The 15,860-nt window shown below is 23.7% G+C and overlaps 1 protein-coding gene across 3 annotated transcripts in view; it reads right to left on the bottom strand.

Moving 5' to 3' along the window:
* The window catches only part of LOC122501655 (serine-rich adhesin for platelets), a 60,699-nt gene that overhangs the window by 25,523 nt on the left and 19,316 nt on the right, over positions 1-15,860 (bottom strand). Inside the window, exon 1 of one of the 3 annotated variants that reach the window (XM_043611286.1) lies at positions 6,707-7,984. The exons of 1 other annotated variant lie outside the window; for it this stretch is intronic. The gene's annotated coding sequence lies outside the window, so the exon portion shown is untranslated. Of the gene's footprint in view, positions 1-6,706; positions 7,985-15,860 lie in introns of those variants that run through there. One more of the 3 variants, XM_043611305.1, reaches the window with a different exon arrangement.

Genomic DNA, 15,860 nt, shown 5'->3' with positions numbered 1-15,860 from the left:
TTCTGAAAATTGAACAGAGGAAAACAGTTACGTTCATCTTGTCACGTTTGTTCACTATTCTCGACACACTTATTGCTGACTTATTACGGTACCCGATTCAATATTGGGTCCAATCATTAAATATTTTTAGCAAATCAAATTTCTCTCATTCTTTGAAGAGATTTTTTTTACTACTTTTAATAATAATAATATTGTATAATAAATAATTTAATACGAGACGATTGACCGACTAAATAGATTGTAAATTAATATATTTTTAAATTAAAATATTTTGAAATAAAATATTTTCAATTTAAAATATTTTAAAATAAAAATATTTCCAATTTAAAATATTTTAAAATAAAATATTTACAATTTAAAATATTCAAAAATAAAATGTTTCCAATTTAAAATATATTTTTAAATTAAAATATTTTCAATTTGAAATATTTTCGAATTAAAATATTTTCGAATTAAAATATTCTCAAATTAAAATATTTCCAATTTGAAATATTTGCAAATTAAAATAATTTCAAATCAAAACAATTTTTAACTAAAATATTTTCAAATCAACAAATTTTCAACTAAAATATTTCCAATTTGAAATATTTGCAAATTAAAATATTTTTAAATCAAAAAACATTTTCAAAAATATTTTCAATTAAAAAAACTCCTTTATCTTCAATTTAAAAATGGCTTCTCTCGTTTATTAAATTTTTCTCTTTCATTATTTACTAATTAAAAAAATAAAAAAATGAATATACCATTTGTTGAAAATACACTTAAAATACTTTCTTCCCTTGTTTTAAAAATATTTTTATTTCAACCCCCTAAAAAAAAAATTTTAACTCCCAGTAAGTAAAAATTTATTATCGTATTTTTCAAGAGTAAAGGAAAATAAAAATTAAACAAGGAAGAATTAAAAAAATCATTTCTTTAAAAAATGTTTTTCTTCTCATTTTTTTCTTTTCATTCACGATTCGATTTGGAAATAATTTGCAATTTAGGGCAAGAGCGCATCGTGACTCGCCAATGAAAAAGTTGCACGGAAATATAAAGGAGTCTACTTCATATTTTCCGAATGAAGATTCAAAGAATTGTGAAGCTAATACTATGGACATAGACTGGACCGTTCCCAATACCGTTAGATCGTTTCATTCAGACTCCTTCTGCTCCAGCGAAAGCCTTTTTTAGGCAATACCTTTTATTTTAAATGGTTGCCACTTTTTTTTTTTTGGTTTCATCCTCAAAAAAAACGCTTTAGACAATTTATAAAAAAAATTAATTATATTTCATGTCTATAAATATTATATAATTAAAAAAGTTTTTTAAGGAAATTTAGCGAAAAACAAAATTATATCCTATTAGTTCGTTAATTTTTTCAATAAAATTTTCGCTGGTAAATAATAGGGGAATGTAGTCAAGGTTGGCCTACTGTCTAGGTAGGCCACTCGCGTTTTTTTGTCAAGTTCACTAGCGCCACCCACGCGCATTTTTGTCGAAGCTTGTCTTAGTGAAACCTAACTTTTTGTTCAATTACATTTTCGGAAAATCGAAAATTGTGTTTTCTGTGACGTCGGTACAAAAAAAGCTCAAAAAAAGTTTTGTGCATAATGTGAAAAACCATTAATAAAAGATAAAAAACAAATTGAATCGTCAAGGCAAGTATGCAGAAAATTTGTGGGACTCATGGTTGAAAGGAAAACAAAGTAAAAAATCGAATTCCGAAACGTATTTCTTTATGGTTACAACAATTCGGTAATGTTACTTACTGTCAAGGTCGGCCACTATGTGTTTAAAATGCGCAAAGTTGAGGACGAGCTACTTCATTTGCAAAAACTGCAATTCTGTATAACTCATAATATAATTGATCATCTTATTAATATTTTTATTTAATTTTATTAATATTTTAGTGCAAAACTTTTTTTTATTTATATTTATTTTTTTATATTGTTTATTGTTATTATTTTGTTATTTCATTAAGTTACAAACTGTAAACAATAAAGAATCAATTTTCCGTAACTCCAAACATGTTATTTTATTTTTTAACGATTAATGCCCTTTGAATTTTAAACATGGCCGACCTTGACTGTAATGGCCAACCTGGACTACAAATTTTTTTTTTTTTAAATCTTTATAACTTTTTCATTTTTAAACCTGTCAATTTACTTTGTACAGAAAAAATGTTCCTATTAAACAGGACTTTCCAACCATATACTTCAATTGTCCAAATTCATTTTTAAAAAAAAGTTATAAACAAAAGTCAAAAAGGTGGCCGACCTAGACTATGTTCCCCTAATAAATTAAAATTTAAAATAGAAAAATCGGAATTTAATTTCTTTTCTTTACATTTTCTATTAATTTCAGAAACTCAAAAATAAAATTAAAAAAAAATTTGTATTTTTATATTTTTATTTATATTTATTTATATTTTTATAAATATCTCGAATTCCATAAGAGCTAAAGGGGTGAATTTTTTTTAAATTAATAAAAAACATAATCAGTTGTCTTTGAACCTTATTCAACAAGTTTAACTTTTTTTAGGTTTTAAAATTTTTCAAACAACGTTTTTTGCAAATATTTTGAAACCAAAATAATAATTAAATAAAAGATCTTTAAATATTATTTGGTCTAATGGCGTAAGCCATTAGGACAATTAATATTTAAAGATCTTTTACTTAATTATTATTATTATTGAATATATTTTAAAAATTGAAAACAATTGAAAATTTCAAAAAATATAAAATAAATAAAAAAACTCAATAAAACAATAAATGAAATAATAAATATTAAAAAAATAAAAAATTGATAAATAAAATTTTGTTTGCTTTTGGCACTGAATTGAATTTATTTTATTTTATTCTATAACTGAGTTAAATTCACTTTATTTTAATTTAATTTCAACTTTCAATTTAATTTAAAAAGCAGATACTAAAAAAAATGCTTCACTTAAAAAAAAAAAATAAAAGTAATTTTTTTAAGCTTTAGTTAATAAGAAGAAGTAATAATGAGGGAAAAATGAAATAATCTTAATACACAGTTAACAAATTAATATTATCTCTTAAAAGTCGTGAGTGCGTGCAATTAAACTTGTTATTAACTATCAATGAAAACTTTATTATATCAACTAACGATGTTTGAATTAGTAATTAATTTCCCTACATACTTCTCTATTTATAATATTTATAAGAAAATAAGTGATTTCCAACAAAATTTATGATACTTGACGACGGCTTACGATTATATAACGGTAATACTTATAATAGGAATAAATTATCCAATTTTCGATGAGCATTTTTTTTTTATTTCCCTATAGCGAGAGAGATATAATAAAATTCTATACATATATAAAATGAACTGCATAAAATTAATTGTCCATTGACTTTGGCTTAATTATAGAAAGACATTTTTTACTGGCAATTTTCTATATTAAACACTGAGAGAATTTTTTTTTTTTTATTTTGAAAAATAAATAGCCAAACAAAAAAAAATATATAATTGAATTTAACATACTTTATAATAAAATAAAATTTAATTTTTATTGAATCAAACTTATGTGTAGAATCAAAATTATTATGTTTAATTCAAAAACATTGTTTTCTCAGCGAATATAATTAAGTTATTATATTGAAGAAATTAATAATTTTTTATTAATAATAGAATAATAATAATAATAATATTTTTTTGTAAAAAGTTATTTCTTCTTTTACACATATTTTCACTAAGATCGAAAAAAAAATTTACTAAATATTTGTGGAAAGATAAAAATTAAAAATATTAATTTAGTAATTTATTGTTATATATTGGAAAATGGAGAAAAAGATGGGAAAAAAAGATAAAAGTAAAAAAAAAAATCTGTGATAATGATGAGTCAATCTTAAAAGTCGGTGATGGTCGAATAGTGGGCACATATATAAATGCAAGACGTGTGAATTGTGTAAACGTTGCCGCCTTTTGTGGCCCCCGGAACAATTATATTATCTTTTATAACCAATATAAAATTTTCAAATTGCATCAGAAATTAATAAAGAAATAAACGTACCAATAAAATATTTTAAACAAGAAAAAAAAGTAGCAGAAGAAATAAATATATGTTTAGAAAATTAGGAAACAGAAAAATATTTTTCTTTATACCAAAATATATTAAGCCATGCTCCAATAATTTTGTAATAATAATTTTTTTTGATACTATTCTCATAATTGCCAAATTATATATTCAACAAAAAACCAAAAAAAAATTATTTCGTCCTCACTTATTACATAATGATATTTTATTCAGGAATTATTTAATTTTACCGTCTTTAATTTTATTTATTTTCATTACTTTATACTTTTATTATTGTCATTTCAATAATAATAATAATAAATATTTTTGTTTATTATCTTTATCTTTCATTATCTTTCTTTAGAGAAGAAGTAATTTTGCTTAAAGAAAAAATATCATAGTTTAAAGAAAAATCATTTTTTCTTAAAGAAAAAAAAACCTTGTTTAAAGAAAAACTATCTTTGTTTAAAAAATAAATATTTTTGCTTAAAGAAAAATTACTTTTGCTTACAGAAAAAGTATCTTTGTTTAAAGAATAAATATTTTTTTTAAAGAAATTTCCTTGTTTGAAGAAGAAATATTTTTGCTTAAAAAAATAGCATTATTTAAGAAAAACTATCTTTGTTTAAAGAGTAAATATTTTTGTTTAAAGAAATTTCCTTGTTTGAAAAAGAAATATTTTTGCTTCAATAAAAAGTATCTTTGTATAAAAAAGTAATATTTTTGTTTAAAAAGCATTATCTTTCTTTGAAGAAGAAATACTTTTGCTTTTAGAAAAAGTATTTTTGTTTTAAGAAAAATTACTTTTGCTTAAAGAAAAAATATACTTGTTTAAAAAACATTATCTTTCTTTGAAGAAGAAATACTTTTGCTTTTAGAAAAAGTATTTTTGTTTAAAGAAAAATTACTTTTGCTTAAAGAAAAAATATACTTGTTTAAAGAAGAAATATTTTTGTTTAAAGAAATTTCCTTGTTTGAAGAAGAAATATTTTTGTTTAAAGAAAAATTACTTTTGCTTAAAGAAAAAATATACTTTTAAAAGAAGAAATATTTTTGTTTAAAGAAAAATTACTTTTGCTTAATGAAAAAATATACTTTTAAAAGAAGAAATATTTTTGTTTAAAGAAAAATTACTTTTGCTTAAAGAAAAAATATACTTCTTTAAAAGCATTATCTTTCTTTGAAGAAGAAATACTTTTGCTTTAAGAAAAATTATTTTTGTTTAAAGAAAAATTACTTTTGCTTAAAGAAAAAATATACTTGTTTAAAGAAAAAATAACTTTAATTGTTTATAGAAGAAATATTTTTGTTTAAAGGAAAATTACTTTTGCTTAAAGAAAAAGTATCTTTGTTTAAAAAATAAATATTTTTGTTTAAAGAAATTTCCTTGTTTGAAGAAGAAATATTTTTGTTTAAAGAAAAATTACTTTTGCTTAAAGAAAAAATATACTTGTTAAAAAAAGAAATATTTTTGTTTAAATACATTTCCTTGTTTGAAGAAGAAATATTTTTGTTTAAAGAAAAATTACTTTTGCTTAAAGGAAAAATATGCTTGTTTAAAAAGCATTATCTTTCTTTGAAGAAGAAATACTTTTGCTTTTAAAAAAAGTATTTTTGTTTAAAGAAAAAATATACTCGTTTAAAAAGCATTATCTTTCTTTATAGAAGAAATACTTTTGCTTTTAGAAAAAGTATTTTTGTTTAAAGAAAAATTACTTTTGCTTAAAGAAAAAATATACTTGTTTAAAGAAAAAATAACTTTTGTTTATAGAAGAAATATTTTTGTTTAAAGGAAAATTACTTTTACTTATAGAAAAAGTATCTTTGTTTAAAAAATAAATATTTTTGTTTAAAGAAATTTCCTTGTTTGAAGAAGAAATATTTTTGTTTAAAGAAAAATTACTTTTGCTTAAAGAAAAAATATACTTGTTAAAAGAAGAAATATTTTTGTTTAAAGAAATTTCCTTGTTTGAAGAAGAAATATTTTTGTTTAAAAAAATAGCCTTCTTTAAGAAAAACTATCTTTGTTTAAAGAGTAAATATTTTTGTTTAAAGAAATTTCCTTGTTTGAAGAAGAAATATTTTTGCTTCAAGAAAAAATATCTTTGTATAAAAAGTAATATTTTTGTTTGAAAAGCATTATCTTTCTTTGAAGAAGAAATACTTTTGCTTTTAGAAAAAGTATTTTTGTTTAAAGAAAAATTACTTTTGCTTAAAGAAAAAATATACTTGTTTAAGAAGCATTATCTTTCTTTGAAGAAGAAATACTTTTGCTTTTAGAAAAAGTATTTTTGTTTAAAGAAAAATTACTTTTGCTTCAAGAAAAAATATCTTTGTATAAAGAAGTAATATTTTTGTTTAAAAAGCATTATCTTTCTTTGAAGAAGAAATACTTTTGCTTTTAGAAAATGTATTTTTGTTTAAAAAAAAATTACTTTTGCTTAAAGAAAAAATATACTTGTTTAAAGAAAAAATATCTTTGTTTATAGAAGAAATATTTTTGTTTAAAAAGCATCTTTTTTTTAAGAAGAAATGTATGGAGCTTCGTTTAAATAAAAAAAAGTAGTAGTTTTTGTCTAATGAAAAATATAAATCTATATAAAAAAATTTCTTTCTAATTATAAGAAAAAGTAAAAATTCGTAAAGAAAACGAAATAAACTTTAAATTACAGAAAAACTCACATTCTTCTATTTGAATTTCAGATCCTTTTGATTTCACGTTCTCATGAAAAGTTTTCCATTATGTGCATTCGGTAAAAAAAAGAAATTTTCCCCAAAAAAATTCGTCTGACTATTGCTCAAAATTATATTGTTCGACGAAGGTACATTTAAAACTGAGGCAATAGAAGATATAATTGTAATTGTAGAAGAAGATATATTAATAATTGAAGAAAAAGATATATTTGTAACTGAAGAAGAAGATATATTTATAACTAACGAAAAAGATTCTTTCTTTTTTGATAATAACTGAAGAAGAAATATTTATAACTGAAGAAAAAGAAGATTGAAGAAATTGAAGAAATATAATTATATTAACTGAAGAAAAAGGAGATAAATTTAAAAGAAACTGAAACACAGAATAATTTGATGATAGGAAGAAGATGAAAACAAATTGTTTAAAAATGATGGAAAAAAATAAGGGAGACACGTGTTAAACTTGATGATTTTGACTCCCCCACACTCACAATCACACTCTTTGCTTCTTCTTCTTCTTCTTCTTCGTCTTCTACTTCATCACCCACTTGCACCTCACTAGATGTGTGTTATTCACCGCGATTCAATATAGAATGTGTGTCTCATGACAGTCTCTCTGACACGGGAGAGAGAGAGCCTCTTTAAAAAAGACGGGAGCGTTCTGCGATCCAACGATATTGCGGTTGACCTTGCTACTGCTCCAAGGGTAGCGACCTTACAGTAGAAGAGAAAAGAAGAGAAGAAGAAGAAGAAGTTACTTGTATATATTCCCTTCCTTCGTTTACTCCTAGAGCGTAGTACATACACTTTGGCTCTTGTCTTTCTTTTTTTCCTTTTTCGTTTTCTTCTTTTTCTTCCACTTTTTTTCCTCTTTTTCTTCTCTTTCTCACCCTTTCTCACTCTTTTTCCTCTCTTTCTCACTCTTTTTCTTCTACTTCTTCCTCTATTTCTTCTTTTTTTCCCCTTTTTCTTCGTCATCATCGTTTTCTTCTTGTAAATCACGCGACTTACACTAAGGCGAATTCGAGATAAACACAGCAAAGTAGGTACCCTTAACTGGCTACCAGAAGAAACTGAAGAAGAGTGAAATTTATTGAGTACCTAGAACTAACAGTCCTTTAGTATTTTGAAAAACGAAAATAACCAACTGCAAGAGGAGAGAAAAAGGAATTTTAAGATTATCTACTCGATAATAGCGAGAAGTAAATAAACTTCTTTTAATTTTAAATAAAGAAATTTTTTTTTCTTTTCTGAATTGTAAATTTTTGTTGTTTTTATTTAAACGTAACAGTTGAAGAATTTATTTTTTTTAAGTGCTCTACTTCTTCTTTTTTTTCTTTTTCTTCTTTTTCTTCTTTTAAAAAATCAAATTTTTTTAGTTTCTACTCCTTCTTCTTCTTCTTCTTCTTCTTTTAATAAAATCAAATTTTTTATGTTCTGCTCTTTCTTCTCTTTTTCTTTTAAACAAATCAAATTTTTTGAAAGCTCTACTTCTTCTTTTTTTTCTTTTTCTTCTTCTTTTTAAATAAAACCATTATTATGGTTTTTTTTCTTCTACTTCTTCTTTTAATAAAATCAAATTTTTCAGAGTTCTGCTTCTTCTTTTTTTTAAACAAATCAAATTTGTTGAGTGCTCTACTTCTTCTTTTTTCTATTTCTTCTTCTTCTTCTTCTTTTTAAATAAAACAATTTTTTATGGTTCCTTCTCTTCTTCTTCCCTTTAAAAAAATCAAATTTTTCAGTGTTCTGCTTCTTCTTCTCCTTTTTCTTCTTTTAAACAAATCAAATTTTTTTTAGTGCTTTACTTTTCCTTTTTTTTCTTTTAAGAAATTACATTTTTTTAGTTTCTACTCCGTCTTTATTTCTTCTTCTGCTTTAAAAAAAATAAAATTCTTCAGTGTTCTGCTTTTTCTTCTTTTTTTCTTTTAAACAAATCAAATTTTTTGAAAACTCTACTTCTTTTCTATTTTTCTACTTTTTTTCTTTTTCTTTTTCTTTTTCTTTTTCTTTTTCTTTTTCTTCTTCTTCTTCTTCTTCTTCTTCTTTTTAAATAAAACCATTTTTTATGGTTCCTTTTCTTCTTCTTCTTCTTCTTCTTCTTCTTCCCTTTTAAAAAATTAATTTTTTAATGTTCTGCTTCTTCTTCTTTTTCTTCTTTTAAAAAAATTTAATTTTTTTAGCTTCTACTCCTTCTTCTTCTTTTTCTTCTTCTAAAAAAGTCAAATTTTTCAGTACTCTACTTTTTTTTCTTTTTCTTTTTCTCTATTAAACAAATAATTTTTTTTTAGAGTTTTGCTCCTTTTTTTTCTTCTTTTTCCAAAGAAATCAAATTTTTGTAGTGTTCTGCTTCTTCTTTTTCTTCTTCTTGTGCACAAAAAATTTCTTTAATTGTAAAAAGAAGTAGTTTTATGATAAAAGGAAAATACATTTCAGTTCAAGGAAAAAATACAATTGCTTCAAAAAAAGAAGAAAAAGAAGAGGGAAATTTTCAGTTTAAAGAAGTAACTTTCGGTTTTTTATGTAACAACAAAAATTTTAATTTAAAAAAACTTTTGTTTACAGAATTAAGAGAAAAAATTAGTTAAAAAATTAATTAGAAAGAAGAATTTTTGATTGATGCAATTAGCTTCAATCCAGAAGAATTAATACTAAATTTAAAGAAGAAAAGAAATATTGAAGTTACATTTTTGTTTAAAGAAAAAGTTTTATTTTTCTTTAAACAAGAATAAGTTTTATTTAAAAGAAAAATTTTTATCGTTTAAAGAAAAAATAAAGCAGAATTGTTTCTCTTTAAAGAAAACGAAGAAATACCATCGTTCTAAAGAAGCACCAATTGTTTTCTTTCTACAAAAAAGAAGCTTTACAAGAAATAGTACAAAATTTTCAAGAAGAAAAAAGATAAATATTTCAAAATAATTTTCAAATGCAAATTTTTACTCAAATGATTAAGAAATATTTTTGATCATAAAAATCCTATAAAATAAAAGAAAGTACAACTAGGAGAACAAGGAGTAGAATAATAAGAAGAAAAAGAAGAAGTATAAAAAAAAATGAAGTAGAATAAGAAGAAAAAAGAACTTTTTTTCTTCTTTTAAAAAAATTAAATTTTTTCAGCTTCTACTCCTTCTTCTTCTTCTTCTTCTACTTCTTCTTCTTCTAAAGAAATCACATTATTTTAGTGTCCTGCTTCTTCTTTTTCATCTTCTACTCTACTTTTCTTCTTCTTCTTCTTCTCTTTTTTTTTGTTTAAAGAAGAAGTTTGATGTTTCTTTAAAGAAGAAGAAGAAATTTTATTTAAAAGAAGAAATTTTTATCGTTTAAAGAAAAAATAAAGCAGAATTGTTTCTCCATAAAAAAAAAGAATAATAAGAAGAACAAGAAGAAGTATAAAATGAAAAAGATGAAGTACAATAAGAAGAAAAAAGAAGTAGTGAAAGAAGAAGTACAAAACTGAAAATAAGAAAAAGAACAAGAAGTAGAATAAGAAGAGAAATGAGCTACAAAAAAGGACAAGAAGAAGAATATTAAGAAAAAAGAAGAAGTACAAAAATGAGAACAAGAAGAATAATATGAAGTAAATGAAAAAGTACAAAAACAAGAACAAGAAATAGAATAATAAGAAGATAGAGAAGTTAAAAAGGTGAACAAGAAAAAGAAGAAGAAGAAGAAGTACAAAAAGAAGTATAAGAAGTAGAATCAGACGAAAGAAGAAGTACAAAAAAGAGAACAAGAACAACAATATTAAGAAAATAGTACAAAAGAAGAAGTACAAAAAAGAAGAATAAGAAGAAAAGGAAGTACAAAAAAGAAGAATAAGAAGAAAAAAGAAGTACAAAAAATAAGAAGAAGCATTCGAAGGAGAATATTATGAAAAAAGAAGAAGTACAAAAAGAAGAACAACAAGAAGAATAAGAAGTAATATAAAAAATTTTCAAAAACAAAATTTACTCAAAGAAGAATTATTTTTGTACAAAAAATCCGTAAATGAAAAGAAACTGAAAATAAAAGTGTTAACAAATTAGCAAGTATCGAAGACTATAATTAACTTCCACTGTATATAGAGAATTTAATCATCAAACGTCTGTCGCCTATAGTAGAGGAAAATTGAAGAAACAAAAAAGAAGAAAAAATTCTCCCAGTAGTAAATTCAATAAGCAATTATTGCTAATCTCAGAATCCGTTATATAACGAGGTGAGATAATATATAGGCAGACCCCTAATTGTGAATTCTGACACATTCGATAAGCAAACATTGAAGAAAAATGGCAAACAGACTATCCTCAGAAATATTCCCTTTATCTCTCTTGCAAATATATATTTGCCAAAGATGTTTTACAGCAAAGTAAAGTAAAGTAAATATTTAACTAGAGTTTTGCTGGATACTATATAGGGATGTAAGGTGCATTGGACTTGATTGACCCTGAACTTGGTCATTCGATTGGAAATAGATATTCTTTTATCTCCATATACAATAAATAAATAAATAAATAAAAGCCTACTTGTCTACTCTGGAGAAATTAAATTAAATTCTTTTATAGCACCCAACTTTTACTATTAATTAATTTCTCATTTTCTTCTCTCACTTTTTTTTCTCTATTATTTGCTTCAACACTAGTGAAAGAAGAAAGAGAGAAATTTCAAAAAGTAAAAAAAAAAATAGAAGTAAATGGATTTTAAGATTTTAATTTTTAACGAAAATGAAATGTGAGGAATTTCGTTTGTTTGCGATAAATTTTAATTGAAACTAATAAACACACAAAGTTGTAGGAGGTTGAATTGAAGAACGAAAGAAAGAAAAAAAAAGAAGAAAAAAAGTAATTACCGCTTTGGATGGTATATAGACAACTTGGGGCAATGCTCCTCCAGGAAGACGGCACCCGTAATCTGGAATGTCATGCTGGTTCAGCCGAGCGTGACACCTGTTTGCTGGAGAATCTCGTGCACCTGAGAATTTCTCAGGAAGAGAGCGAGAAGGAAAGATTTCACACCATAGTGTTGTGATGAGGGAGAGACGCAGATAATAATGGAAGGGTGGCGATGAATATTTTCTTACGGCTTTTGAGCAGACTTCTTATTTTTTTTTCTTCCTTTTTTTCTGCTTTTTTTTTCTTTTTCTTTTTTTGAAGCGGTACCGCGCGTTGCAACTGAAGATAAAGAGAGTACTCAAGCAAACCTTGAAAGTCATGATCGACAATATAAGTTGTGTTCTTCCTTTACTCAACTTTTATTATTATTATTATTTTTATTACTATTTTTATCATTATTATATTCTACACGGAGAGACCGAGATTACTAATTTTTGTATAAAATCACACTAGAATTTACTATTTTCACATTGCAACCACCGGAAATAAGGGGACTTTTTGTATTTTTTACTATTTTCTACACTAAGTCACTAATCCGACAAATGTTCACCAAATTAGCAAAGTTTCTTACTATTTCATCCAATAGTTCCAAACAACTGTAGTAAACTCAGAAGCATTGTGTACGTAAAATTACTATAGTCGTTTGTAAATGCAGAAAGAAAGAGTGAAAGAAAAAATACGGATTTTTGTCGCCGGTTTCCCGTCAATTCTTGACTGATGGAGGTAAACTGGAAGGATTTTTACATACACAGACACACACACACACTTATATATTTGTTGGATAAATATTTGAAGACACACACATGTTTATTTCACTTATATGTATAGACGCGGTTAATTAATACACTAATACACAACTGCACGCACGACAACGAATTTCACTGAAAGTATATATCTTCGTTTCCTTATATATTGAATGATGAAAATTTACAGCACTTACGAGAAAGCAGTTTACTTTTAACAACTTATTATAAGACATAGTTCTTGGGACAGGAATAAATGCAAAGTTTATTAATTTATAATGGTCAATTTCTGAGATAACGAACGACCTACGATTCACTTTATATTTAATTATTGTAGATAATATCCAAATTTATTTTACATACGCGAAACATAGTCACTGTCAATGATCGGATGGCATCGGCTCATTTACGGAGATTGACGAAGTTAGCAACCAATAGAAATGCAGGCGCCATATGACTGCACTCGCTAGCCACACTTGCTCACCAAAAATTACTACAGTGGATCGTAGGTTTTAGTGGAAAATGTTTTCATTTGTCAGATTTTGTCTAATTAAATTAGAGAAAACTATAATCAATTTTTGCTACATTTACAACTCTTACACAAAATATTAAAACTTGCTATTTCAATGTAGCAAATTTATCTATTTCTTTTGTAAATTTATCTAATTCTGTAGCACATTATGCTAAAAGTCCCCTTATTTCCGGTCATTGCAACCATTTTTAGTAATTTTTACGAATGTGGGTCTCTCCGTGTACTATTAACATATTCTTTATTTTTAATTACTATTATTTATATTCTACTATTAACATATTCTTTATTTTTTATTACTATTATTAATGAAATGATAATAATTTGTAAAACATTGACAAAAATTACAATTAAAGAATATTAGTTCATAAATTTTTTGAAACTAAATAACAATAGTAATTAATAAAAGATCTTTAAATTTTTATTTTATTAATTATTAATTATTTTATTAATTTTAATTAATAAAAGATCTTTAAATATTAATTGGCCTAATGGCTGACGCCATTAGAACAAATAATATTTAAAGATCTTTTATTTATTACTATTGTTATTTAATATATTTACAAAATAATTAATACAAAAATTCAAAATTTCAGGAAAAAATAAAATAGATGAAAAATAAAACAATAAATAAAATAATAAACATTGAAGAAAAATTTCAGCTTTAACTTTGAAGTGATTTTATTATCATTGTTATAATTCTGAAGAAATAACATTTTTGTGGTGTTCTGCTTCTTCTTTTTCTTCTTTTCCATCTTTTACTCTTCCTTTTCTTCTTCTTGTTTCTCAAAAAATTTGTTTAATTTTCAGAAGAAGTATCTTTGTGACAAAAGAAAAATACTTTTATTTTTCTTTAAAGAAGAATAAGTTTTATTTAAAAGAAGAAATTTTTATCGTTTAAAGAAAAATGAAGCAGAATTGTTTCTCTTTAAAGAAAACGAAGAGATACCATCGTTTTAAAGAAGCATCAATTGTTTTCTTTCTACGAAAAAGGAAGCTTCACAAGAAGAAGTACAAAAATTTAAAGAAGAAAAAAGATAAGAAATATTTTTGTTCAGAAAAATCCTATAAAATAAAAGAAAGTACAACTAGAAGAACAAGGAGTAGAATAATAAGAAGAAAAAGAAGAAAAACATAAAGTTGAATAAGAAGAAAAAAGAAGTACCAAAAGAAGAAGTATAAAAATGAGAATAAGAAGAAAAAAAGTAGAATAAGAAGAGAAAATAACTACAAAAATGACAAGAAAAAAAAAAATTTTTGGTAAAAAAAGAAGAAACATGAGTTTTGAAATAAAGAAGAAGACTTTTGGTACAAACAAGAAATATTGATTCTTAAAAACAATTTTTTTAATACAAGAATAATTAGAAGATTATTTTAATTTTATTTCAAGAAAGAAACTTTTGATTAAAGAAAAAGAAATAAATTTAAAGAAGAAGATAAAGAATTTTTGCTTTAAAGAAAAGAATAAATTTACATTTTTCTTTAAAAAATAGGTTTACTTCACATATGTTGTTTAAAGGAAAATTGATATTATATTTTGCTTAAAAGAAGAAGAAGAAGAAGAAGAAGAAGAAGAAATTTACTTCAAAGAAAAGAATGATTCAAAAAACGTCCAAATTATATTTTGCTTTAAAGAAGAAGAAAAAAGGGAAAAAGAATTTATAGAAGAATTCTTTGTTTTAAAGAAAAAAAAGAAGAAAATAATTCATAGAAGTATTTTTTTGTTTACAAAACAGTGAAGCTATATTTTTCTTTAAAAAAACTGTTTATTTTCAAAAAAATTTTGGTCAAAAGAAAATTTGATATTTTTTTCTTTAAAGAAGCAGAAAAAAAAAAAGAATTTATAGACGAAGTTTAAATTTGGTTTAAAGAAAAATTGATATTCTATTTTGCTTTAAAGAAGAAAATGAAAAATAAAAAGATTTTATAGAAGAATTTTTTGCTTTAAAGAAAAGAATGAAGCTATAGTTTTCTTTGAAGAAAAAAAGTCACTTTCCATAAGAAATATTTGGTTTAAAGAAAAAATCGATGTTATGTTTTGCTTTAAAGAAGAACAGGAAGTTTATTCAAAGAAAAAACTGATTCAAAAAATGTCCAAGTTTAATTTTACTTTAAAGAAAAAGAAAAAAAGGGAAAAAGAATTTATAGAAGAATTCTTTGTTTAAAAGAAGAATAAGAAGAAGAAAGTAATTCATAGAAGTAGTTTTTGTTTAAAAAAAAGAATGAAGCTTTTTTTTTCTTTATAAAAACTTTCTATTTCCAAAAAAAAAAAATTTAACTAAAGGAAATTGGATATATTTTGCTTTAAAGAAGCAGAAGAATGAAAATAATTTATAAAATTTGTTTTAAAGAATAGAAAAAGAAGGAAAGAAGAAAAAAAAGAAAAGAAAAAAGACAAAAATAAAAGAAAGGGAAAAATAATTTATAGAAATCTTTGTTTTAAAGAAGAATAAGAAGAAGAAAATAATTCATAAAAGTAGTTTTTGTTTAAAAAAAAGAATAAAGCTATATTTGTTTTAACAAAGAAACTGTCTATTTCCAAAAAAAAATTTGTTTTAAAGAAAAATTGATATATTTTGCTTTAAAAAAGCAGAAGAATAAAAAGAATTTATAGAAGTTTTTGCTTTAAAGAAAAGAATAAAGCTATATTTTTCCTTTAAGAAAAAAGTTACTTTGCATCAGAAATATTTGGTTTAAAGAATAGAAAAAGAAGGAAAGAAGAAAAGCAAAGAAGAAAGAACGGAAAAAGGACAAACAGAAGAAAGAAGGGAAAAAATGAAACAGAAATAGAAGAAACAAAGAAAGAACTAAAAAAAGAAGAAAAGAAGACGAAAGAGAAGAAGAAATAAAGAATGTGAATGGGAAGATAGAGAAGAAGAAACAAAGAATTAACGAAAAAAGAGGAATAAGACGAAAGAAAAGAAGAAATATAGAAGGTGAAAGAGAAGAGAGAGAGAGAGAGAGAGAGAGAGAAGTAAAGAAAAGAAGAAAAGAAGACAAAGGAG

The sequence above is a fragment of the Leptopilina heterotoma genome, unplaced genomic scaffold (assembly GCF_015476425.1).
Source record: "Leptopilina heterotoma isolate Lh14 unplaced genomic scaffold, ASM1547642v1 Lhet_105, whole genome shotgun sequence".
NCBI classification, from domain to species: Eukaryota; Metazoa; Arthropoda; class Insecta; order Hymenoptera; family Figitidae; genus Leptopilina; species Leptopilina heterotoma.
This window is presented reverse-complemented; position numbering and strand designations above follow the sequence as displayed.